General features: G+C 32.7%; 1 protein-coding gene across 1 annotated transcript in view; it reads left to right on the forward strand.

Annotated features, from left to right (window-relative positions):
* Nucleotides 1-27,383, forward strand: part of LOC127709465 (TBC1 domain family member 16-like) — a 56,982-nt gene that overhangs the window by 1,460 nt on the left and 28,139 nt on the right. The window contains exon 2 of the mRNA XM_052215048.1: nt 11,430-11,514. The gene's annotated coding sequence lies outside the window, so the exon portion shown is untranslated. The remainder of the gene's footprint in view (nt 1-11,429; nt 11,515-27,383) is intronic.

Raw genomic sequence — 27,383 nt, forward strand, 5'->3', positions numbered from 1 at the left:
TATTAATCATGTCTATTAAATATGTCTCCTAGGGTGCCAAACTGTCTATTAAAATTGTGAGCCGAATCGTTTCCGAGCTGGTGACGAACTATCTTGTAAAGTAGGCTGGTCCTCTCCCTTGCAACATTTACCTCAGAGCCAAACAGATAAAGGACAGAGAACCAGTCTATCTTGTAAAGTTACCTTTTCTACAAAGCGCATCGCTGATTCGGATCAGTAAAACTGGTTTCCGAGAATAGTATGCCTTTTACCTATTAAAAAGTACCTGACAAAGAACCAGTTTAAAATTATCGGTTTGCAAGTAAACATTTCAAATTAATACTTGTTTTTATCTTCTTTTCTTGTTATTTGTTTATAATGACTTTGTTCATCAAAGTTGGATTAAATTTATTTTCTGCAGAATAATTTTACTTGTTCCGTCGGACAAGCTTGATATAGCTGTTACTTGTCCGACCTTTTTTTCCTCTGGTACCGGACAATCGGACAAGCGTTATTGTCGAGGCCTGGTAAGGTGTATTTTATTTCTATTATCAGATGAAATATAACTTACGAAAAAATATGGACCTCTATACAACCTGTTCTTAATGGGAGACTACTGAAATTTTCTCTGAATTAGTTAAGAATCTTCAAATAGTCAGATCCCTGGCGAACTGACGGAGCACTTGATATTCATCTCATTATAGATATAGAAAAAACATTGTTTTTAAAGAATAAAGCTGTTGCACTGGAATGCACCGCACCAAAGGACAAATATAAGAAATTCCCATGTTTTCACAACAATTTCCTTAAACTCTGATCTTAAGCTATGTTTAAGCAAGTTACTGTGTGGGTCAAAATTTCAAGGAGTTTTTGTAATGTCCCTGGTAAAAGCTTGCCAACTTGAAAGATGAATTTTATAGGCAAAGCTTAACTTGATGATTTGTATTAACATGATTAAAACATTTTCATTGACTTAACATGCATAAAATATTACTTTTTCCATATAATAATTAGTCCTTGTCACAACTGTATGTACGTACTCAAAGACTTTGATAAACCAACTAGTGATGAGAAAGCATGACAATCTGGATTTTGTGCGTCACTGGTAATGAAAAAATTCTAAACTATAATTATTCCCCTTTTGCCACCAAGTGATCGATAACTGTAAATTACATGTAGGCTCAAATTATATGTTTTCCAACATCATATGGTTTAGTGTATTCAGTCACCTGATACATAAGATGAACAAGTTGATTAAAATAGGGAAGAAATTAGCCAGCACTATCAAAATCATACGATGTTGGGCAGTTGTTTGTTTGTCAGTAAGTCGATCTCTTTATTTAAGGTTATGGTAATGTAATGAACAGACTAATCTGACGAACAAAATTACTGGACTTGGGGTATGTTGTGTAGATAACAGGTTGTAACACACCGTGATCACCTGTTCTCTCCGTTTTGTTTTGTACAGAGTCAATTTTTAGTAATTTTGCCTGGCTTGTAAAATATAACATATTTTTATACGACCGCAAAAAATTTTGCGGTCGTATATTGGTATCATGTCATTGTCGTCAGTGTCCGAAGACATTTGATTTCCGGACACTAACTTTAGTAAATATAAATAGAAATCTATGAAATTTAAACAAAAGGTTTATAACTACAAAAGAAAGTTTGGGATTGATTTTGGGGGTTATAGTCCTAACAGTGTTGGAATTAGGGGCCAAAAAGGGGCACAAATAAGCATTTTTCTAGTTTCCAGACAATAACTTGAGGAACGGTGTATGGATCTCTCTGAAATTATACCACAAGTTTCCATACCACAAAGGGATGGTTAGGATTGGCTTTGGGGGGTTATGGCTCAAACCGTTTAGGAATTAGGGGAAAAAAAGGGGGAAAAACAAGGGTTTCCTGGTTAATGGACAATTAAAAAAAAGTCACTGTTATGTTTGGATTACCTCCCTTACACTGCTTTTAAATTATGTATAAAGAAATGTTGTATTGTCTTGAGGTGATTAGCTGTCAATTTATTTTTAGAAGTTACTATTTAAAAATGCTGATTAAGGAATATTAATTTTGGCCATGATTATGTATGTCATTTTCTATTTCAAGACTTTTATGATGTATTTAAATGGGTAATTATGGTTACAAACTCCATTGGAAATTTGAATTGAGATTATGACCATATCTTGAGGGAAAGAATTTTTTTTTTGGAAAAAAGGGGGGATGGTGAAAAAAAATTGTGTGGGGGGGTAAAAAAAGAAATAGTGAGGGTGGGGGGGGGGCAATTTTTTTCTCATTTCAGATTTCAGAAAATAAATAGAAAATTTCAAATATTTTTTTGCAAAAAAAAGGGGGAGGGGGTATAACAAATTTTTTTTTGTGGGGGGGGGGGGGGGGGTGGGGTCAATTAGCAACAGCATAGTGTATTGCACAAAAGCAATAATTGGGGTAATTTACATTTTAAGATTAAGAATAATAAATTGCTTCGCTGAGTGCAGCTGGATACAACCACAGAGGTTCAACCCTCAACAAAAAATTGAATATAAATTCAAATCATATAACCAATTCTAAGTTCTTTGACTACAGTTATTCTGTGTCAGAAACCTATTATGTGTCAAATATTTAATTACAATCCAAATTCAGACCTGTATCAAACGCAAATATTGTGTCCATTTTTGCCCCAACTGTGGTCGTATCCAGCTGCGCTCGGTGAAGCAATTTATTATTCTTAATCTTAAAATGTAAATTACCCCAATTTAAGTCTTCTGAAGTATAAAACAGTTAAATTTTGTCAATAACTGCCATCAGTAATATTATAACTGCACATGTTGTATGTGAAAAATATCATGTTATGTACATTATATCTTATGATAAATAAATAAATGATGTATTAAAACTATTTTTAGCTGTTGTCATGTTTTTGTGATGTATATATCACCTATAATTTATTTTTGATCTTAGTAATCAAGCACATTCATGACATTACAGTTACATTGTATGACAGTGTTTATTTGATACTTTGATGCAAAGATCAAGTAGAATATCCAATCAACAATCATTATCTTTATCTTTATTATTAATTACCTAATTAATTACTAATTTTGGGGTAATTTTTGCCCCCTGCTAAAACATGTAAAATGCTCTGTGTGTGGCCATAGAATTACTGGGTTTCTGTCCATGTTTAATGTGTTCATCTGTCCTTTCTAAGCGCTCTCAAAAGAACTATTCTTTTCAATTTTCTTATAAAATTTATATATCGAAATGTCTAGGATCAAGTTTAAAAATCAGTACCGATCAACTGTTTTTAAAGAAATTAAGTCCCTTTGAAATGTAAATTTATGGAAAATTGCAACGAAAGCACTCTCAAGCCTTCTTATTCAAGTATCATTTTGGGTAAAGCTGTTGTTCTTATGTTGTGCTGTTACACTACTGTCCCGGGTAAGGGGGAGGGTTGAGCGCTTACAAACATGTTTTACCCTGCATCTTTCTTTATGTGTCTGTCCGACGTCAGGTGCCTGTAATTCAGTGGTTGTCATCGGTTCTTGTCTGCCTTATTAGTCCCCTACCGACAAGGTAGGGGACTTTAGGTTTGCACTCCATCTGTCTGTCTGTCTGTCTGTCTGTCCATCCGTCAGTCCGGCAAATCAGTTTTCCACACTTTTTTTCTTCATGCTTGAAGATATTGATTTGATATTTGGTGTGTTGTTTTATCATGACAAGTTTCAGATCAAGTTCTAATTTTGTTCCAGTCTGATGATTTTGTGCAGAGTAATGGTCCTTTGACTTAGAAAATTCACTAAAATAATCAGTTTTCCACACTTTTTTTGTCATTCTTGAAGATATTGATTTGATAATTGGTATATAGTTTTATCATGACAAGTTACAGTTCAAGTTTGAATTTTGTTCCAGTCTGATGATTTTGTGCAGAGTTATGGTCCTTGGACTTAGAAAATTCACTCAAATAATCAGTTTTCTGCACTTTGTTCGTCATGCGTGAAGATATTGACTTGATATTTGTTATATAGTTTCAACATGACAAGTTATAGGTCAAGTTAGAATTTTGTTCCAATACAATGAATTTTTAACCGGTAGGGGACTATGTATTGCCATGCAATACTCACAGAATGCTTGTTTGCTATTTATTTGTAAATTGTATTGTTTTTAAATTAGGCCGCTAGTATACTTGTGTGTGAATTGTTTCACATTTTGATGTTGTGGATTTTTATAGGTGCAGAATAGTTGTCTCATTGACAATATCACTATATCTCCTTCTTTTTATACTGTTGCCCATATCAAATATTAATGACAAGATCTCAAAATGAGACAACTGTAAACCAACTGATTTTTGTGAGCGTTAATTTTTTTGACTTTTGAGAGTGGAAAATAAAAGGTATATAAATTGTCGCGAATATGTTAAACTTGGATCTTTTTTTATTTAACCACATCAAGTAGATTTGAAAATCATGAAATTAAATTGTTGCTAAGTGGGCTAGTAAGAGCTACTAAGCTACTAAAAACAAATTGAAATATCTGTGAAAATAATTTGGTTTATAGTATATTGGCAGTTTATGCAGTTTTACACTGGTAACATGAAGTTTGAAGCCCTTATGCAAATATGCAAGTCTTCAAAAATATAGAACTGTTGTCTGGCAGACTAATATCTTATCGTCATCTGAATAATGTTATTTTGTAATTTAGGATACTTTTTGATTTTAGAATTCAAGGGACCAAACAAGTGCCCTTTTTTTACCTTAACCTTTATATCAGAGGTTTATTTCAGCAATGTCTTGGACAAGTTTCGAAAATCAGGGTTAATTAATTATTTTTTACAGGAATCCTATCTCTTGGAAATGTAAATTATACATGTACATGAATGATGATGTATGGACAATTGCAGAGTTGTAAGCCCTCTAAAGCCTTCATTTCTTGTAGTATTTTATGAAATTTATATCAAAGGTTGGTATCAGTAATGTTTTGGGCCAGTACTGAAATCACAGCATATTATTTATTTTTTTCAGGAGTTATGTCCCTTGTAAATGCTAATATTATGGAAAAATGCATTATAGTTGCACTCTCAATCTCACATTTCTTCAGAGATTTTTATGAAATTTATATCTATAGTACTGGTATATATATGATTACATTCCTGATCAAAATCCTTATGCTGTATATTTATATATTGTCCCAAGTCCAGAAAAGTTATGAATAGTCATTTCATTTCGGTCTTGCATAGGATGCATGGAAGAAAGTTTTATGTTAAATACCCAAATCAAATTCAAAAGTAAACAGAAATTAAAATGCAAATCTTATAGTAATATATGTAAAGGTGGAAAAATCTTCATATCAAATTTTCTACTAAGAAATAATACTTAAAAAATCACCAAAAATAATTGACAGTAGATTAACAACAGACCACATCAACTACCAACTCTAAAAAAAATTTTTGCTGGGTTTCACCAATGTCTCAAATAGCTATTTTTTATTGTCGAGCCTGCGACTTTTGTCGCAGAAAGCTCGACATAGGGATAGTGATCCGGCGGCGGCGGCGGCGTTAGCTAACTTCTTAAAAGCTTTATATTTTAGAAGGTGGAAGATCTGGATGCTTCATACTTTGTATATGGATGCCTCATGTTATGAAGTTTCCGTCAGTCACATGTCCAATGTCCTTGACCTCATTTTCATGGTTCAGTGACTACTTGAAAAAAAGTTAATATTTTTTGTAATGTTAAATTCTCTCTTATTATAAGTAATAGGATAACTATATTTGGTATGTGCGTACCTTGCAAGGTCCTCATGCCTGTCAGACAGTTTTCACTTGACCTCGACCTCATTTCATGGATCAGTGAACAAGGTTAAGTTTTGGTGGTCAAGTCCATATCTCAGATACTATAAGCAATAGGTCTAGTATATTCGGTGTATGGAAGGACTGTAAGGTGTACATGCCCAACTGGCAGGTGTCATCTGACCTTGACCTCATTTTCATGGTTCAGTGGTTATAGTTAAGTTTTTGTGTTTTGGTCTGTTTTTCTTATACTGTATGCAATAGGTCTTCTATATTTGGTGTATGTAATGATTGTAAGGTGTACATGTCTAGCTGGCAGGTGTCATCTAACCTTGACCTCATTTTCATGGTTCAGTGGTCAAAGTTAAGTTTTTGAGTTTTGGTCTTTTTTTCTAATACTATATGCAATAGTTCAACTATATTTGGTGTATGAAAATATTTTATGATCTATATGTCAGTCACGCAGGTTTTATTTGACCTTGACCTCATTTTCAAGGTTCATTGCTCAGTGTTAAGTTTTTGTGTTTTGGTCTGTTTTTCTTATACTGTATGCAATAGGTCTACTATATTTGGTGTATGGAATGATTGTAAGGTGTACATGTCTAGCTGGCAGGTGTCATCTGACCTTGACCTCATTTTCATGGTTCAGTGGTCAAAGTTAAGTTTTTGAGTTTTGGTCTTTTTTTCTAATATTATATGCAATAGTTCAACTATATTTGGTGTATGGAAATATTTTATGATCTATGTCAGTCACGCAGGTTTTATTTGACCTTGACCTCATTTTCAAGGTTCATTGCTCAGTGTTAAGTTTTTGTGTTTTGGTCTGTTTTTCTTAAACTATAAGCAATACATGTAGGTCAACTTTATTTGTTGTATGGGAGAATTGTTAGCTGTACATGCCTGCCTAGCATGGTTCACCTGACCTTGACCTCATTTTCATGGTTCATTGGTCAATGTTTAGTTTACTTGGTTAATGTTAAGTTTATGTGACAGTTGTAATAAAGCTTTATATGTAGGACTATCAACATAATATCAATGATTAGTAAGGAAGGCGAGACATTTCAGCATGTGCACTCTTGTTTCATCTAAGAGACGTTCAAAGACATAACAAACATAACCTAGTCCAGAATTCCAGAAAGTCAGACTTGGTAAATGCACCAAATGTGGTGAGATTAAACCAGTTCTATAAGCTTTATTACTAATGATATTTTTTTAAAGTCTAAAGTTAAGATAAACAATGTAAAGCACTCACCAGTTCAATGTGTCAAAATGCAGTTCCTTTACTTGATAGTTCAATTAAGATAAATAACTTAGTGAATATTATGGAAATGTTATATCATTGTACTTTGTATAGACATATTGTATGGACATATAGTGTGTAGACACTTGCTGACCTCTAGATGGAACCAGGCTGATACTGTTCTCAACAATAGACAGGTGTTTATACAATATGTCTAGCTCTAAATTGTCCCAAGTCCAGTACAGTTATGAATTAATTTAACATAGACTGACAATCATAGAACTGCTATCTACATTCCCATATATTTACTATAAAGTATGCATCTAAAAGAAAGTATATTCTCTGAGAATTATATAGATTATCTATAGTTCTGAAAATGAAAGGGAGTTTCTTGACTACAATTTCCTTGCGTTTGAAAAACAATAGATAATCTGCCTATTGTTATTTTTCTAGGAAATGTCAATGATGTTGGGTTTATGACATCATCAAATTCTCACTCTATGGAATTTGACTGAGAAAAACCCATCTCAGTCGAGAAGCTTCAGATGGAGAATTATCACTGAGAAAGATCAGAGGCAAAGGAGTAGGCCCAGTAAGACCCCTTTTTGGCCCCAAAATATAGCAGTTTTACAAAATTGTTAAAATGTAAATTTTTAGCTATTTATTGGAAAGAAGAATACTTCTGTTACATAAATATGGACTGTTTTTGACAATACAATGCACATGTATCGGGTACTAGCATCATTAAGTCATGCTAAATTAGTAAAATCTTCGAAATTTTAGCTTTTTGGTTAATTTTTAGACGGTTTCCGTCTGAAATGGAAGTGGCCGCATTTGTGTTCATTCTTAATATTTAAATGTAAGTTGTATTTGATGATAATACATAACATATATAAAGGTTGAGAATGAACACGGATGCGACCATTTTCATTTCTGACAAAAACCATCTGAAAAGTGACATATTATGGCATATTTGATAGATTTTTCATATTTAAGCTTGAATTTGAGCGTCTTTAATGACTAAATCAGTTCAAATCTTTCACATAAACTAATCAAATCGACTGAAGTAGACACTTAAGTGTTTAAAAAGTGTCCAAAATCTTTCATCAGATGAACCTGAATTTTGAGGCCAAAATCGGCCCTTACTGGACCTACTCCTTTATAAAAATTAAAAGTGATAATGACGTTTGTAAGATATTGAAATGCTTCATAACTTTTATAGACTCAGGACATTTTAGAGCTTGACATACATGTATTTTGTACACAATTTACAGTGGCATAGCCACTAGAAAATTAATTGTAAGCAGGTGGTCTGGGGGGCGGCAGCTTAAATGATTTGTAAGTACATGCTCACAATGCTACACTGCAGCTATGCCACTGATTTATATGACATATATGTTATAAAATATGATTTACAACAAATTATAACAAAAAGAGTTCTAGGAATCATTCAGTCTTTAAAAATGATCAAACATTCCAAGTCTCAGTCAAGATAAGTAACAGCAGTTTAAGTGTTGTCTTTTGTATTTCACAGGATTTATTTCTTTTAGACACTTTTCCTGTCAAGGTTCGTTGATTCTCTCTGAGGGTACTCTGGCTTACTCTAGCAATAAAAATGGGCCAGCAAGTTATAGCTTAGAGTGTCGAAAGGGACGATAAACACCAGCAAACAATCAATCTTTTAAACACCCAACCAACATCCTTCCTTTTAAATTACCAATTTGATTTTCGTCTTTATTTATTTCAATTATATAAAGGTGACTGTGGAGTATCGTTTTAGTACAAAACAAACAAACAACAAACAAACAAACAAACAAACAAACAAACAAACAAACAAATGTTTTATTTGCCAATCACGGCGCCCAAAATGAGCAGAATAATTACAATATAATTTCAAACATAATATAAAAGTAAATTAAAAAATAGTTTAAACAAAGTACATAACATGATTAATTTTGATTTAATTGATTAATATATATATAATATCAAAGTAACTGAAATAAGTAATTAGTTATAATAAAAATATATGATATGGAAAATTACCCATGTCTGATCACAGAAAAATACCATCAAAGAGATGGTCTACTCTTGGATGTTAAGTTAGGTTAAGAACTTGTTAATATATAATGAAGGAAATGAAGAATATCATATTGAAAATCAGATTCATTCACTACAGTTAATCAGATTATGTCCAGAATTATGAGGGATGTAGTATAAGAAAAATTGATTAAGAAATAGAATTAAGTCTCTAGAGGGGACTGTCTTCAATTGACAGACACGTCGGAATCTAATCGATTTGTTTACCATGTTTACACAGCAATATAAAGGATATATAATACTAATTCTAGAAGAACTTTTGTAAAATAGAAGGAAATTATTAAATGAATAGTTATTTGAAATGATAAGTATGTGAATCTAATTACCTTACTTGTTTGATATAGTCAGCAAAAAAATAAAATCAAGAAAAATAATTTCCATCTGGGAAATTCACAGTAATATATGGATTATAATTTAATTGTGCACATAACTTGAATACACCTCATAAATCATTTAAATGGAGCTGCTGTGAATAACATCAGTAAATACTTTCTTTATACATGTTATAGATCTCCATGTTTTTTGGATTGTGTTCATACTTTTATAGATCTCCATGTTTTTTGGAATGTGTTCATACTTTTATAGATCTCCATGTTTTTTGGATTGTGTTCATACTTTTATAGATCTCCATGTTTTTCATGTTTTTTGGATTGTGTTCATACTTTTATAGATCTCCATGTTTTAAAATTTTGTTCATGCTTTTGTTATTGACTTCAATGCTTTTTAGATTTTGTTCATACTTTTGTTATTGACTTCAATGCTTTTTAGATTTTGTTCATGCTTTTGTTATTGACTCTAAATTGTTTTTTAGATTTTGTTCATACTTTTGTTATTGACTTCAATGCTTTTTAGATTTTGTTCATGCTTTTGTTATTGACTTCAATGCCTTTTTAGATTTTGTTCATAATTTTGTTTTAGATCCCCATGCTTTTTAATTTGATTTTACGACGGAATTTGAGTATTCAAAAATTCCTGTAATAAGAAAGAAAAGAAAAAAATTCTGAAAGGTTATAAAAGTTTATTGGAACTAACATATATTTAGTTAAATATATATAATGTACTTGTGAGGTCTAAATTTTTGTTGTTCATGTTATTGATAGGTCAAAATGTTATGTACTAGGGTAATTTTGTGTTTTTTTGGGGGCTTTAACAACAGTACATGTAATCCACATTATGTTTTTACAAATATTTATTATGAGGGAAAACTGGTAATCATCTTAATGCATGTGACATCTTCCATTTGGCAAACAACAGTTTGGTATAACTACATTTTGATTTCTCTGTGTGATCATGTTCGAAGTAATATACACCTTATCGCTATTTGCCCATTATCACTGGACATCACAAAGGTTTCCGTAAAATTTTAATAGAAAATGTCTTGACGCCACAAAGGAAAAGTTATTGTTGTACGAAGTCAATAGTTCAAATGTTGCAGATTCTCTGGTCAAGGTCACAGATTCCCAAATACCAAAAAATAAGGTCTATTACACTTTGTGTAGGTTGTTGTCTGAAAAGATAAAATATTCAGTTTTTAAGCAAATGAAATAAAAAAATACTAAGCTTCTTTTTGAAATCAATATTGAAACAAAATTAATAATGCTCAGAATGCATGCTTACTCTCCATTTCCACTAAAATCTTCGGACAAATCCTTGTAGGAGTTACTGCCCTTGAGGGATTGTTTTTTTTTACCAGACTTTGCCTGTTACAAATGTTTCTTGAAAATAATGATAGATGAACAGAAATTGTAACAGCAATACAAGATCTATACAAATGCCAATTTGACTGAAACCATCAGACAACTTCTATGAGTTTGTTTGTACCTGAAACATGTAAGCGATGGGCAGAACATGTAAACAGCAAAAATAATGATTAATACAAGATCTCAAAAATGCCAATATGGCTAGTGCTAAAAACAGCAATTAACAAGTTATAGGGGTTTTCCTTTTAAATGATGATTTTTTATCAGAGAATTTGGGTAGATAGACAGAAACGGTAAACAGCAAGTATGTAAATCAATGCCAGATATATATACATATGAGTCACATGACAGAAATTGTCATTCATGTGTTGGCAATTGACTGTTGATTGCAGTTATTACCATTGTACTATTAAGTGACCATTTTATCCTTTATTTGCATTTTTTCAAAGATCTTCAATTCTCAAACTACAGAAACAATTTATATGCTATTGTGAACAATGGACTAAGATCTAGATGAGCAATACATACTCTTTGGAGCCTGGTGTTAGTACTAATATGTTCATGATTTACAACTTTTTAAAACATCTTATCACTATTGTTTATGGATACATACAATTTATTTATCTTTTTTCAGACAAGAAAGACATGAAATTTGAGTAGACACTTCAGCATAATTTTATGGTTAATAGTGTTTTGTAGAACAAGTCACAGCAGCATGAGTAAGTAGGACAGATAATTAGAATCTTTGTAGAAGTCAGAAGATGTGAAATGATTGCCAATGAGACAATTATCCAAACAGAGACCAAATGATGTAGATTTGTGGCAGCAATAGGTCACTGTGCAGGCCTCAACAATGAGGAAAATCCATTCTGTATAGTAAGCTATAAAAGCTTCCGGCATGCCAAAATGTAAAACAATTTATGTATAAAACGAATGGAAAAACATATATGAAAGACAGCAACCAACAACAGCCACTGTGTAAAACAATATCTAATATAATCTACTTTTTAATTATTAACTGATTTTTGATATTCTATTGGTTTATTGTTTAAAAATCACTATTGTGTATCACAAGTTCTTAATTATTCAGTGGTTAAAACTCATTCTATTGTTGCATCACATTTTTCAATATTTTTTATACGACCACAAAAAATTTTTGCCGTCGTTTATTGGTATGACGTTGTCGGTGGTGACGGCGGCATTGTCGTCGTCCGAAGACACATTGGTTTTCGCACAATAACTTTAGTGTAAGTAAATGGATCTCTATGAAATTTTACCATCAGGTTCAATACCACAAAAGAAAGGTTGGGATTGATTTTGGGGTTATGGTACCAACAGTTAAGGAATTAGGGGCCAAAAAGGGGCCAAAAATAAGCATTTTTCTAGTTTCCAGACAATAACTTGTGGAACGGTGTATGGATCGCTCTGAAATTATACCACAAGTTTCCATACCACAAAGGATTGGCTTTGGGGGGTTATGGCTCAAACCGTTTAGGAATTAGGGGCAAAAAAGGGGGAAACCAAGGGTGTCCTGGTTAATGGACAAATACTTTAGTACTTATCATAATTTAAAACAGTGTAAGGGAGGTAATTCAAATACATCATTTGAATTACCTCCCTTACACTGCTTTTAAATTATTTATAAAGTAATGGTTAATGAACAATTAAGGTAATTTAAAAGCAGTGTAAGGGAGGTTATCCAAATACAACGTTTTGATTACCTCCCTTACACTGCTTTTAAATTATGTTTAAAGAAATGCATATTTATAAAGGAAGACCAGTAAAAATATCTTCAAATGTTGCATCTTTTTTTTTTACAAAAAAATCCATATGAAAGATTTGACACCATTTTTTTAAATTCTATTATAAAATAGATTAAGTTAGCACTATGGTAAATTTAAATGGGTAATTATGGTTGCAAACTCCATTGGAAATTTGAATTGAGATTATGACCATAATATGAGGGAAAGAATTTTTTTTGGGGAAAAAGGGGGATGGGGGTAAAAAGAAATTGTGGGGGTCAATTTTTTATTTTTTTTGTGGGGGGAGGGGTGGAGGGGTCAATTCACAACAGCAAAGTGTATTGCAAAAAAGCAAAAAATTGAATATAGATTCAAATCATATAACCAATTCTAAGTTCTTTGACTACAGTTATTCTGTGTCAGAAACCTTTTATGTGTCAAATATTTAATTACAATCCAAATTCAGACCTGTATCAAGCGCGAATATTGTGTCCATTTTTGCCCCAACTGTTCAGGGTTGGAAAGCAGCAATCCTCACATTTTAAAATTTGAAAATTGTTGAGAGTAAAGAAATATGGTAATTGAGATAATATAACATATATAATGCAACATAAAATGTGTAGTATTAGCAGTTGGTATTTATTGTCTGAGAAACAAGTTTTTAGTTAGTAAAAATAAAATAGCTGGTTATTTTTTTGCTGTTTTGAAATTTAGGGGGTAAGGTTTAAAAATTTATAAATGAAAAATTTTGCTGTTTTTAATTTTGGCGGATGCCAAATTTCTTAATAAATTACTTGTCAAACCCTGTATAAATAAAACTTTATAAAAATGATTTATAAAAAAGTGAAATTTGCATAAACATGCGTTATATCTGTCAGTACACATCATAAATTGATTTAATTAAATAATTCACAAGCAGCATGATAGATTAACTTAATGAAATGGGATTCACTAATCATCCTGTTATTGTGTAAACAGTTGATCTATAGGATTAGGTTGGCATTTGTTATTGGTGTTCAAAAGGCAAAAGGCTTATTAGGTGTAATACCACCATTGATTTTCCCCTATTAGTCTTTGTTAAATTTGCACTTTTCAAAAAATTGTGCAGAATTTATCTTTGTTTCAAATAAAGAAATACTTGGCATGAGTAAAGTTTTATCCTGTCCAGTACTATAGAAAAAAATTCACATAACATTTCATTGCATATAAGAAAATAACCATCACTGGAAGTTAACCAATCAAATTTTCCCCCTTTTTTAACCTGTGTACAAGCTTTAGTAACCATGTAACCTCAAGTTTCCAAAATATTCTATAGAATATCCCAAATAAAAATAAATGGTGCTTTGAAATACCCAAGATATATGTTTATGACCCAGAACTGTTTTACTGCAATGAAATGTAGGATCAATTACCTACAACTGTCAAATTCAAGGGAATATTTTTTTTCGACCTATTTTCGTATGCAACCGGATGTGACGTACTATGATTTGGTGGTATTACACCTAAAGAAGACTTTTTTGTTAAATAAACTGAATGTGACTTTTTTCTTTGTAATACTGGTTATTTCAAGCATTCCTGTCAAGTTTTGTCTCAATCAGTTCAATAGTTTGAGAAAAATCTAGTATAATGTAAAACGACATCTACAGCGATTCGAGCAAAATTTCTTCGAAAAATCCAAACCAAGCCGCATCATGATAGAATATAGTGTGGACCAATAAATGATCAAATATTTATCTCATCTGCCTACAAACAGTTGAATATGATACAAAAGATGACTTTAGGATGATAAATACTACTAATGGACCTCTTTGTCTTCCTTCTAAGGTCTCTTTTGGTCCATTTATACCTCTCATTTCCTCAAAATTTCTACTTTTTAGGCCAATAAATAAAAATTTTAGGGTAACTTTCACTCATTTATGATGGAAATGTTATAATAAATGATTTATTGAAGTATTCAAGCTGAATGAACTATCTATATAAAAGTTTACCGTCTCCAAGGAGGTTTCAATAAGTCGTTACTTAAAACTTAAATTTACGCCGCGTTCCAGAGAGGGACATAAAAAGCTTCTCTTTTGGTGAATAATTTGTTGTTACTGCTTTAAAAATAATTTCATTTACTTAAAACTATATATTTATTGAAGTATTTCTTAGGTCAATTTTTCTAGTATAGCAGAATATAAGAAATATGGAGAAAAAGCTCCCCAAAACTCTAAGTATGGCTTGTTCTGTCAACTAGTATTCATGGTAAAGTTCTATTTCAAGGAAATTTTCTCATAAAATGTGTTTTGGAGACTCAATCCACTCAGAATATTTCATTATTTGTAATATTTCACTTAAATAGCAAGAAATCTTAACACATGAGAGTACTCACAAGGTCAAAGGTGCATGTACAGCTTCCCATATTAGGTGTAATACCACCATTGATTTTCCCCTATTAGTCTTTGTTAAATTTGCACTTTTCAAAAAATTGTGCAGAATTTATCTTTGTTTCAAATAAAGAAATACTTGGCATGAGTAAAGTTTTATCCTGTCCAGTACTATAGAAAAAAATTCACTTAACATTTCATTGCACATAAGAAAATAACCATCACTGGAAGTTAACCAATCAAATTTTCCCCCTTTTTAACCTGTGTACAAGCTTTAGTAACCATGTAACCTCAAGTTTCCAAAATATTCTATAGTAACCACAAACAAAAAAATAATGGTGCTTTGAAATACCCAAGATATATGTTTATGACCCAGAACTGTTTTACTGCAATGAAATGTAGGATCAATTACCTACAACTGTCAAATTCAAGGGAATATTTTTTTTTCGATCTATTTTCGTATGCAACCGGATGTGATGTACTATGATTTGGTGGTATTACACCTACAGTTGTTGCAGTTAATTAGTTACCAATAGGACAGGACCTTTGATGTGCTAATGAATGAAGATATTTTAAGAATATTTTAATTGATAAACAACAGTATTTTGAATTTAACAAATAATACTTCAAATTTACAAAAGTCAAATGAAGGAAACTCATGATATCATTTGACTTATTAAATATTTGCTCTTTGGCATTCATGTAAGTAACTATGTACATATGTAAACTTCAGTATTTAAAACAATTGTAAAGGTACATATACATTTTATTTTGTGGACTTTGGACTATCTAAACCTGCGAGTTATCAGCAAGGCAAGATTTTTGCCCACATAGTTTCAGTTCAACACAAATGTTATTGTGCATTAATGTATCAATTTTATACAAAAATGCCAGGTGATCTGTACATGCTCCTTGGAGCCTCTAGTTAATGAATAGTTACTGTTACATCAAATGAAAAAATTACTGAAGAATAGACCATTTTTTTTAAAATCAATAAAAGCAAAGTTACAGATGGGAAAGAGAAACATTTGCCCTAGTGAGTCCTTGTATAGATTGCCACCGTCTAGTACATGAACTTACTGACTTCATTTTTTGTGAGACAATTGACTAAATGCAATAACATTGAGCACAGACCTAAATCAAGTTCACTATCTTTGAAGTGATGTAAATGTGATAAAGACTCTATTTTACTGTCTTTGGAGATTGGCATATTTGTTCATTAATATGCTGTACTTGGTTGACAAAATCACTTCTACATATTACAGCTTGGTAGCAAGACATAATTGAACTGATCTCTGAAATAAACTCTGTCTATTCCTCTCCTTTTTCTGTCTGAGAGTTTATTATATTAGATTAGAAAGGAAATATCTCCTACTGTTTTTCATCAGAAATTGATTTGAAAAAGAAACTTGACATGACATAGGTTACAGGTTACTTTATATATTGTGTCAAGTGGAATAAAGGTTTAAAGTTCAACAAAATATGTCATGGATTTCTCATGGTAATTTATCATACCAAATTGATTGCTTTTCCTTTCCAATTGTTAATTTTCCTTTCCTTGATGATTTTGAGCCAGAGGTCACTTGGTCAAATGTCAATGTTACAGTAGCAATTATTTAATTAACAAAAATCTGGTCAAATATTTGATTTCCATTGCTTGACAAAAACTGTCAGCAGACTTCACAGTCTTAATAACAAAAAAAGAAAAAAAGAACCTGATATAAAATTGGTTACTGGAAATTAAATTTCCTAAAGATCAACGACTCGGTTAGGGCACCCATGTGGTTTCTGGATTTTTTTTAAATTGAAACATTAAATTCAGTCTGTCTTTTACAGATTTCAGTGGAAATATTTTTAGAAAGGTGTTTTATAATCACTGCCTTATCAGGTTTCTTAAACTTTCAGAATCTTATTATCTATGAAGTATAAATCTTGACATACAATTTATACGTCTCTTAGGGTTTTCTTCAAAAAGAAAAAGCTGAAAACATTAATTTAAGTCATTTATTACTGTAACAGTGAGAGCTGACGCCCACAGAACAATTAAAGTTGATTTTTAAAAGATAAAATTACGGTTTTTCTAACATTGATTGTCATTTTTGATTGCTAGGAATACATTTTTGTACTGGTAAAGAATATCAAGTAAACTCATGAGATTTATATATCTTAAAATGGATTGGAATCTCTTAGCAATGTATGTCTATTTAGAATTAATTTTTTTTATACTCCCACCATAGCAGAGGGGGCATTAAGTTTTACCCTTGTCGTCTGTACATCCGTCCATAACTCGCGAAATTGGTTTCCGTTCTCTAACTTAGGTTTGCCTCAACCAAATGTTATGAAACTTGTACACAATGCTTATTACCACAAAACACAGATCAAGTTTGAATTTTGTTGGCATTACTTTTACCATTCTAGTTTGTGTTTGATTCCAGATTATAGATTTATTATTTATATTATCATATGATCATGATGATTCTGATATAAACCTTAAAAATGGAGATAAAAATGAAATTCCTTGAAACTGATTATCTAAGTTATTTGCTTAGATATTCATATAATGAGGAGTAACAGATGCAGGGATTAAGGTCTTGGTCTTGACTGGGGTGGAGTGATTGGTAGTAAAGAATGAGGAGAGTGCAGGGATTATAAGGGAAGGAATGACAGATGCAGGGATTAAGGTGTAGGTCTTATCCAGGGTGAAGTGATTGGTAGTATAGAATGAGGAGGATGCAGGGATTCTAAGGGAAGGAATGACAGATGCAGGGATTATAAGGGAAGGAATGACAGATGCAGGGATTAAGGTCTTGGTCTTGACTGCAGTGGAGTGATTGGTAGTATAGAATGAGGAGGATGCAGGGATTATAAGGGAAGGAATGTCAGATGCAGGGATTAAGGTGTAGGTCTTGACAGGGATGGAGTGATTGGTAGTAAAGAATGAGGAGGATGCACAGATTATAAGGGAAGGAATGACAGATGCAGGGATTAAGATGTAGGTCTTGACAGGGGTGGAGTGATTGGTAGTAAAGAATGAGGAGGATGCACGGATTATAAGGGAAGGAATGACAGATGCAGGGATTAAGATGTAGGTCTTGACAGGGGTGGAGTGATTGGTAGTAAAGAATGAGGAGGATGCACGGATTATAAGGGAAGGAATGACAGATGCAGGGATTAAGATGTAGGTCTTGACATGGGTGGAGTTATTGGTAGTAAAGAATGAGGAGGATGCAGGGATTATATGGGGAGGAATGAAGGATGCAGGATTCAGGTGTGGGTCTTGACATGGGTGGAGTGATTGGTAGTAAAGAATGAGGAGAGTGCAGGAATTATAAGGGGAGGAATGACAGATGCAGGGATTATAAGGGAAGGAATGACAGATGCAGGGATTAAGATGTAGGTCTTGACAGGGGTGGAGTGATTGGTAGTGAAGAATGTTAAGGATGCAGGGATTATAAGGGGAGGAATGACAGATGCAGGGATTAAGATATAGGTAATGACAGATGCAGGGATTAAGATATAGGTAGTGACAGGGATAGAGGGATTAGTGGGTAAGGAGTGATGGGGGTAGCAGGAATTAGAAGGTGAGGAATGGTAGATGCAGGGATTAAAATATAGGTAATGGGGATATAGGATATTGAGGTATTGATTCTTTCGAATAAGGACTAACACAAAGATATTTGTTAACTTACATGGAATTATTTTCATGTTTGTGCTCAGATTTTTAACTTCCTGTATTTTGATAAATCAACACCTGTGTACAACAAGCATTCTGTATTTAATATCAGGTAACAAAGAAAAGTTTAGTCCAGAATTCCTTTTAAGATTCTTACTGTTTGTAAAATACACCAGAAGTTTACATCAAACATGATATGTAATGGATATAAATAAGAATATTGACAAAATGTCAAACATCTCAGTATTACACTGTGTTATCAACAACATTAATCAATTAAATTTATTGAAATAAATGGCTTTGAAAATATCTTGCAGCTATTTCATTTGTTTAAAAAGAGTGAAAAAGCACTTCATATAGTAATATAGACTGAGTGCCAAGAAACATAACACATCATATTCCAAAGCCCTGTTGGTGTCTTTTTGAGTGAAGATGTAAACTACCAGTAGTTTTTACCAGGATTCCTCTAACATCCTCTGTACGTAGCTTAATTAAACTGTTTTAGTTTCCCATGGACCCTTTTCAGTTCTGTTTTTATCCAAAAGTAATCAAACTGCACTGAATGCAAAGGATAATTGATAAACTGCATCATAATTATGCTAGAGGGGTCATATTTTCAAAAGTTTTTAAGAACGTTTATGAATGCTTTACATTGTTTCAAGGTGATTATAGGACATTTTGAGAGAGAAGTTTGATACAGTGCCATATTGGTTCCTGTGATGTATATGGGTGAACATTTTCATTATTATCTCTAAAAATTAAAACAACACCTTGTAAATTTTGAATTCAAAGCTCTTTTCTTGTGTTTACCTTCATCAGGAATGCTCAAAACTAAATATTTGAAAGCGAAGGATGTATCAGAACTGAAATACCGGTATTTGAAGAGCTATATGACCAAAAAGTACCTAAAAACAATAGCCAAACCAAATTTGCCTGAGGGAGTTGAAATCTAGTTTCTGAGTAATTTCTTAATCTAGTTGCAGAAGTATATTATAATAAATGATATATAATATTATATATTCAAAGCAGTTACATTGTATGATATGGTGCCATATTATTAGGTTCCTGAAAACAAGATTGGAAATGATACATCATATTGACTGGTTGGAACCATACTTTACAGGAATGATCATTTGACTCTCCCTTTTTAGCTCACCTGACCCGAAGGGTCAAGTGAGCTTTTCTCATCACTTGGCGTTCGTCGTCCGTCGTCGGCGTCGTCGTCGTCCGTTGTCGTTAGCTTTTTACAAAAATCTTCTCCTCTGAAACCACTGGGCCAAATTTAACCAAACTTGGCCACAATCATCATTAGGGTATCTAGTTTAAAAAGTGTGTCCGATGACCCCGCCAACCAACCAAGATGGCCGCCATGGCTAAAAATAGAACATAGGAGTAAAATGTAGATTTTGGCTTATATCTCTGAAACCAAAGCATTTAGAGGAAATTTGACATAGGGTAAAACTGATTATCAGGTCAAGATCTATCTGCCCTGAAATTTTCAGACAAATCTGACAACCTGTTGTTGGGTTGCTGCCCCTGAATTGGTAATTTTAAGGAAATTTTGCAGTTTTTATACGACCGCAAAAATTGAAAATTTTTTGGTCGTATATTGGTATGACGTTGGCGTCGTCGGCGTCGTCGTCGTCGTCGTCGTCGTCGTCGTCGTCGTCTGGCGTCGTCCGGCGTCGTCCGAAGACACATTGGTTTTTGCACTCTAACTTTAGTTTAAGTGAATGGATCTCCATGAAATTTTACCATAAGGTTCAATACCACGAAAGGAAGGTGGGGATTGATTTTGGGGGTTATGGTACCAACAGTTAAGGAATTAGGGGCCAAAAAGGGGCCAAAAATAAGCATTTTTGTAACTTCCAGACAATAACTTGTGTGTAAGTGTATGGATCTCTCTGACATTGTACCACAAGGTTCCATATCACAAAGGGAAGGCTGTAATTGATTTTGGGGGCAATTGCCTCAAAATTTTAGGAATTAGGGGCCAAAAAAGGGGCAAAAAACAAGCATTTTTCTAGTTTCATGACAATAACTTGTGTGTAAGTGTTTGGATATTTCTGAAATTGTACTACAAGGTTCCATATCACAAAGGAAAAGCTGGAATTGAGTTTGGGGGTAATTGCCCGAAACGTTTAGGAATTGGGGGCCAAAAAGGGGCCAAAAATAAGCATTTTTCTAGTTTCCAGACAATAACTTGTGTTCAAGTGTATGGATCTTTCTGAAATTGTACTGCAAGGTACCATACCACAAAGGGAAGGCTGGGATTGAGTTTGGGGGTGATGAATCATAAGGGGGTTCAAAAAATTTTGGGGGGGGATTTTTTTTTTTCTTTTTTTTTCTTTTTTTCCTTTTTTTTTTCTTTTAAAATTTTCCATTTTAAGTTGGTTATTTCTGATTAATATTTAAAAGCAAATAATAATGATATGGTAGGAGATACACACCAAACAGGATGTGTAACGTCGTCGTCGTCGTCGTCGTCGTCGTCTGGCGTCGTCCGGCGTCGTCCGAAGACACATTGGTTTTCGCACTCTAACTTTAGTTTAAGTGAATGGATCTCCATGAAATTTTACCATAAGGTTCAATACCATGAAAGGAAGGTGGGGATTGATTTTGGGGGTTATGGTACCAACAGTTAAGGAATTAGGGGCCAAAAAGGGGCCAAAAATAAGCATTTTTGTAACTTCCAGACAATAACTTGTGTGTAAGTGTATGGATCTCTCTGACATTGTACCACAAGGTTCCATATCACAAAGGGAAGGCTGTAATTGATTTTGGGGGCAATTGCCTCAAAATTTTAGGAATTAGGGGCCAAAAAAGGGGCAAAAAACAAGCATTTTTCTAGTTTCATGACAATAACTTGTGTGTAAGTGTTTGGATATTTCTGAAATTGTACTACAAGGTTCCATATCACAAAGGAAAAGCTGGAATTGAGTTTGGGGGTAATTGCCCGAAACGTTTAGGAATTGGGGGCCAAAAAGGGGCCAAAAATAAGCATTTTTCTAGTTTCCAGACAATAACTTGTGTTCAAGTGTATGGATCTTTCTGAAATTGTACTGCAAGGTACCATACCACAAAGGGAAGGCTGGGATTGAGTTTGGGGGTGATGAATCATAAGGGGGTTCAAAAAATTTTGGGGGGGGATTTTTTTTTTTCTTTTTTTTTCTTTTTTTCCTTTTTTTTTTCTTTTAAAATTTTCCATTTTAAGTTGGTTATTTCTGATTAATATTTAAAAGCAAATAATAATGATATGGTAGGAGATACACACCAAACAGGATGTGTAAATTATTATATAATAAGTATTGTGCAATAGCAAGAAATTTTCAATTGCACAGTATTGCACAATAGCAAGAAATCTTCAATTGCACAGTATTGCGCAATAGCAAGAAATCTTCAATTGCACAGTATTGCGCAATAGCAAGAAATATCCAATAGCACAATATTGCGCAATAGCAAGAAATTGTCAATTGTACAGTATTGCACAATAGCAAGAAATATTCAATTGCACAGTATTGTGCAAAAGAAGATACTTCGTATAAATTGCTTATTTCTTGATCAATTTCAATGGGGTTTTATTCTTGAATTCTTGGGGTTCTTTAATATGCTGAATCTAACCGTGTATTAAGTTTTTGGATTTTGGGCCCCGTTTTTAAATTGGTCCACACTGAGGTCCAAAGGGTCCAAAATTTAACTTTGTTTGATTTCATCAAAAATTGAATTATTGGGGTTCTTTGATATGCCGAATCTAACCGTGTATTTAGATTCTTAATTTTTGGTTCTGTTTTCAAATTGGTCTACATTAAGGTCAAAAGGGTCCAAAATTAAACTTAGTTTGATTTTAACAAAAATTGAATTTTTAGGGTACTTTGATATGCTGAATCTAAACATGTATTTAGATTTTTGATTATGGGCCCAGTTTTCAAGTTGGTCCAAATCGGGGTCCAAAATTAAACTTTGTTTGATTTCAACAAAAATTGAATATATGGGGTTCTTTGATATGCTGAATCTAACCATGTATTTAGATTTTTGTTTTTTGGGCCCCGTTATCAACTTTGTCCACATTGAGGTCAAAAGGGTCCAAAATTAAACTTTGTTTGATTTCATCAAAAATTGAATTCTTGGGGTTCTTTGATATACTGAATCTAACCATGTATTTAGATGTTTTATTTGTGGACCCGCTATCAAATTGGTTCATATTGAGGTCAAAAGGGTCCAAAATTAAACTTTGTTTGATTTCATCAAAAATTGAATTATTGGGGTTCTTTGATATGCCAAATCTAACCGTGTATTTAGATTTTTAATTTTGGGTCCTGTTTTTAAATTGGTCTACATTAAGGTCCAAAGGGTCCAAAATTAAACTTAGTTTGATTTTAACAAAAATTGAATTCTTGGGGTTCTTTGATATGCTGAATCTAAACATGTGTTTAGATTTTTGATTATGGGCCCAGTTTTCAAGTTGGTCCAAGTTGGGGTCCAAAATTAAACTTTGTTTGATTTCAACAAAAATTGAATATATGGGGTTCTTTGATATGCTGAATCTAAACATGTATTTAGATTTTAGATTTTTGGCCCAGTTTTCAAGTTGGTCTAAATTTGGGTCCAAAATTAAACTTTGTTTGATTTCAACAAAAATTGAATATTTGGGGTTCTTTGATATGCTGAATCTTACCATGTATTTAGATTTTTTATTTGTGGGCCCACTATCAAATTGGTTCATATTGAGGTCAAAAGGGTCCAAAATTAAACTTTGTTTGATTTCATCAAAAATTTAATTATTGGGGTTCTTTGATATGCCAAATCTAACCGTGTATTTAGATATTTAATTTTGGGTCCTGTTTTTTAAATTGGTCTACATTAAGGTCCAAAGGGTCCAAAATTAAACTTAGTTTGATTTTAACAAAAATTGAATTTTTGGGGTTCTTTGATATGTTGAATCTAAACATGTGTTTAGATTTTTGATTATGGGACCAGTTTTCAAGTTTGTCCAAGTTGGGGTCCAAAATTAAACTTTGTTTGATTTCAACAAAAATTGAATATATGGGGTTCTTTGATATGCTGAATCTAACCATGTATTTTGATTTTGGACATTGGACCATAATAGTTAAATTAAAAAAATTGAAGTTCTTAGACCACATTCTTTCTGTGTCAGAAACCTATGCTGTGTCAAATATTTAATCACAATCCAAATTCAGAGCTGTATCAAGCTTGAATGTTGTGTCCATACTTGCCCCAACTGTTCAGGGTTCGACCTCTGCGGTCGTATCAAGCTGCGCCCAGCGAAGCATTTTATTAGTTATTATCTTGAATATTATTATAGATAGAGATAAACTGTAAACAGCAATAATGTTCAGCAAAGTAAGATCTACAAATAAGTTGTCATGACCAAAATTGTCAGTCGACACCTTTAGGAGTTATTGCCCTTAATAATCAATTTTTAACAATTTTTCGTAAATTTTTGTAATCTTTTACAAAAATCTTCTTCTCTGAAACTACTGATACAAATTTAACCATACTTGGCCATAATCATTATTAGGGTACCTAGTTTAAAAAATTTGTCCGATGACCCCGCCAACCAACCAAGATGGCCGCCATGGCTAAAAATAGAACATAGGGGTAAAATGCAGTTTTTGGTTTATATCTCTGAAACTAAAGCATTTAGAGCAAATCTGACATGTGGCAAAAATGTTCATCAGATTTAGATTTATCTGCCCTGAAATTTTCAGACAAATCCGACGACCCGTTGTTGGGTTGCTGCCCCTGAGTTAGTAATTTTACAAAAATTTTGCAGTTTTTTGTTATTATCTTAGATATCATTATAATATCTAATATCTAATACTATTAATTATGATTTTAACCTTATTTTACATGATTTCCAAAGCATCAGTAAATACAGGTGAGCGACACAGGCTCTTGAGAGCCTCTAGTTTTCAAATACTAGGAATGATCATTTGACTCTCCCTTTTTTTCAAATACTAGGAATGATCATTTGACTCTCCCTTTTTTTTCAAATACACTTAAGGGAAGAGCTTAGTTTTTAAAATCCCAGAGGTAGGTCAATGATGGGTTAATTCAGAAATTTCACTGCAATCCTTCTTGTATATTATGTTGTACTGTCTCAGCATCCTTGTAATGATGTTTGGACCAATCAGAAAGTAGGAAACCACAATTTCTCCATAATGCAATACCATTTCAGGATCGTTCAATTGTCCATATATGTATGATTGAATGATATGACTAATATAGTAATTTGATGTAGAACTTGATGTTAGTATTTTTTATTTGCACTGGTGTAGCATTTCTGAAAAAAAAGGTTATGGATTTTCATGTTACTAAAGTTTTTGTATTATTTCAACTTTGGTAGCCCAAAACGTGCCACCTGCACTGTGTGCTATTGCCAGTGATTTGGTTGTAAACTGTATAAGCAATTTGACCCTGATTTATGTATGGTTTCATAAGTGCCTTTTAGAACAAGGTTATAGAAATATTTAGAAAAAGTTATTTTAACTTCAGTATGGTAAAGTTGTTCTCTTTCATCCTTTTATGTCAGCAAATGACTTACACAAGGTTAGTATATTTGTACACATATGTCACTGAGAATTTAAACTACAGTTAAACTTTAGTATCACAAGGAAATCCTCAAATTGTTGTTCTTTAGCATAGCAAATTTCCAGTGGATTGCACCAGAAAGACTCTAAATCTGGTCTTTGGTGTCATAAAATAGGTCTCCTTGCATGGACTTTGAGGCTATTCTGAATATTAAGTAGATCATATTAAAGAATAGATAGTTTAGTGGAATCTTTGTGTGTAATAAAATGGTGATCCCGAGGGTTTTTCTTTACTGATATCTTGTAGTTAATTGTAAGGAGTTCACGGGTAGTACCATTTGGGTCATTCTGAATATTAGAACCCAAGCTAAAGTGAAGACTTTAAGTGGTTTTTACTTTCCCCCATCTAGTTCAGAAGCCTTAATCAGACATTTTAGGAAAATTAAACAAGCAACTGTTCAGTATCAAGACTAATTTGTCTGATTGTAATTGGAGTATGAACTCCAAATGTCTGCAATTATCTTGATAAACATCTTTATTATTCCCAGTGTCTTTTAAAGGGTTCCTTTGCCATAAGATAACAGCATGAATTATTACTAGTCAAAGCTTTCATCAGTAATCTTCACAGCCAAAAGTGATGTGACTAAAACCAATATCCAACTATTTTGGTTTTGGTATTAAAGGAATCTTAGCATGCAACAAGAAGTTTTCATCAACACTTTGCTTTTTAAGGAAATATGCGGTGTACGAATTCTTTTCAAGTGTGCATCATTTGCATGAAAATAATCCATATAAGTTACTGGGATGATAGAGTTATGACGTAAATGGGAAATGGTTCGGTTGTAACGAAAGTTATTATGGAATATTATGACAAGTGGAAATTGATTGTTATTGATTATTAATATATCATATGAAAATTGCTACCAATTATATAGTGGTCATATAGTCAGTTATTGAGTATCATAATTTTTTTGTCAAATGGTTGTGTCCATTGTTGTTAGAATTTATTGATCAGTTACATGTGTATTGATGACAGAAACTTCATCTGTGTTTACATTGTTTATACTCAAGGCAAAATGACACATATGGTCTAATATCTATTGACGTTTTTTTGGATAATTGTGTATTTTATCAAGAACAAATGTGAGTAATTGTGTGTTGTATCATTTATTATGTAATATTTAATTCATATTAGGAATAATGGTATAAATGGGGATTTGTCGCGTTTTTGATTATGTTCACATCTGGCTAGGGGATAAACATGTTAATTAAAAATTTATTGTCCGTCTGCCAGGATTTGTCAGGATTCAGTAGTAACATGCTAAATACAAACAAGGAACCAGTAGAACATTGAATTGATGTAAAGGCAAGAAAAAATATTTTGACACAGTGATAATAAGTTGTAAGTTTGTAATGTATGTGTAATTTTGAGATAGTATACAACTAGAAACTGAAAAAAAAAATAATATACAAACATTTTTTTAAATGGGTATGTAAGTTTTATTTAATTTGTGTAGTCTTATGGCCAATTTATTTTAAATATATATATATATATTTAAGACTATCTGTCAATAGGGCGCCATGTCCCTCAAATTGTCACATTTCCATGTTCAGTGAACTATAAAATCCGGGTCAAAACTAAAATTTGACATATATATTAAACAATTCATTTCACATTGAACATGTGTACGAGTTTTATGTTCATATAAACAGAAACTACCTTAAACCTTACTCCCCTCTACTACAGTGGCGGATCCGGGGGGGGGGGGGGGGGTTGGAACACCCCATTTTTTTTTAGACAATCAATGCTTTTGAATGGGGACATATGGTTGGAACCGCGCCTATATCCTGGGTTGGAACCCCCTTTTGAAAATGGCTGGATCCACCCCTGTACAACTAGGGTTGGGCATAAAAATGGTTGATTCTGATTATAAAGTAAATCCAGAAAATAAACCTTGAAATAATGTGTTTGTTTAAAATGGGCATCTTTCTTTTGTGAACCAATAATTATCTTTGTGAAAAGTATCATCACTATGTTTGAAATAATAGAAGGATATTATTTATTTTTCAAGTTTACTGAAGTGAGTAGAAAGAAATGTCCTTAAACACCACCCCACAAAAAAACCCTAAATACACTCACACACACTGTTTCTTAATGCTAACAAAGTGGTAAAGGTTTCATGCAGTTCATATTTTGTAAGCATTTCTCTCTTTTCATTCATCATATGTTACTTTCTATTATCAGCATCTACCCTG

Source organism: Mytilus californianus, unplaced genomic scaffold, assembly GCF_021869535.1.
Source record: "Mytilus californianus isolate M0D057914Y unplaced genomic scaffold, xbMytCali1.0.p SCAF_7, whole genome shotgun sequence".
NCBI lineage: Eukaryota > Metazoa > Mollusca > Bivalvia > Mytilida > Mytilidae > Mytilus > Mytilus californianus.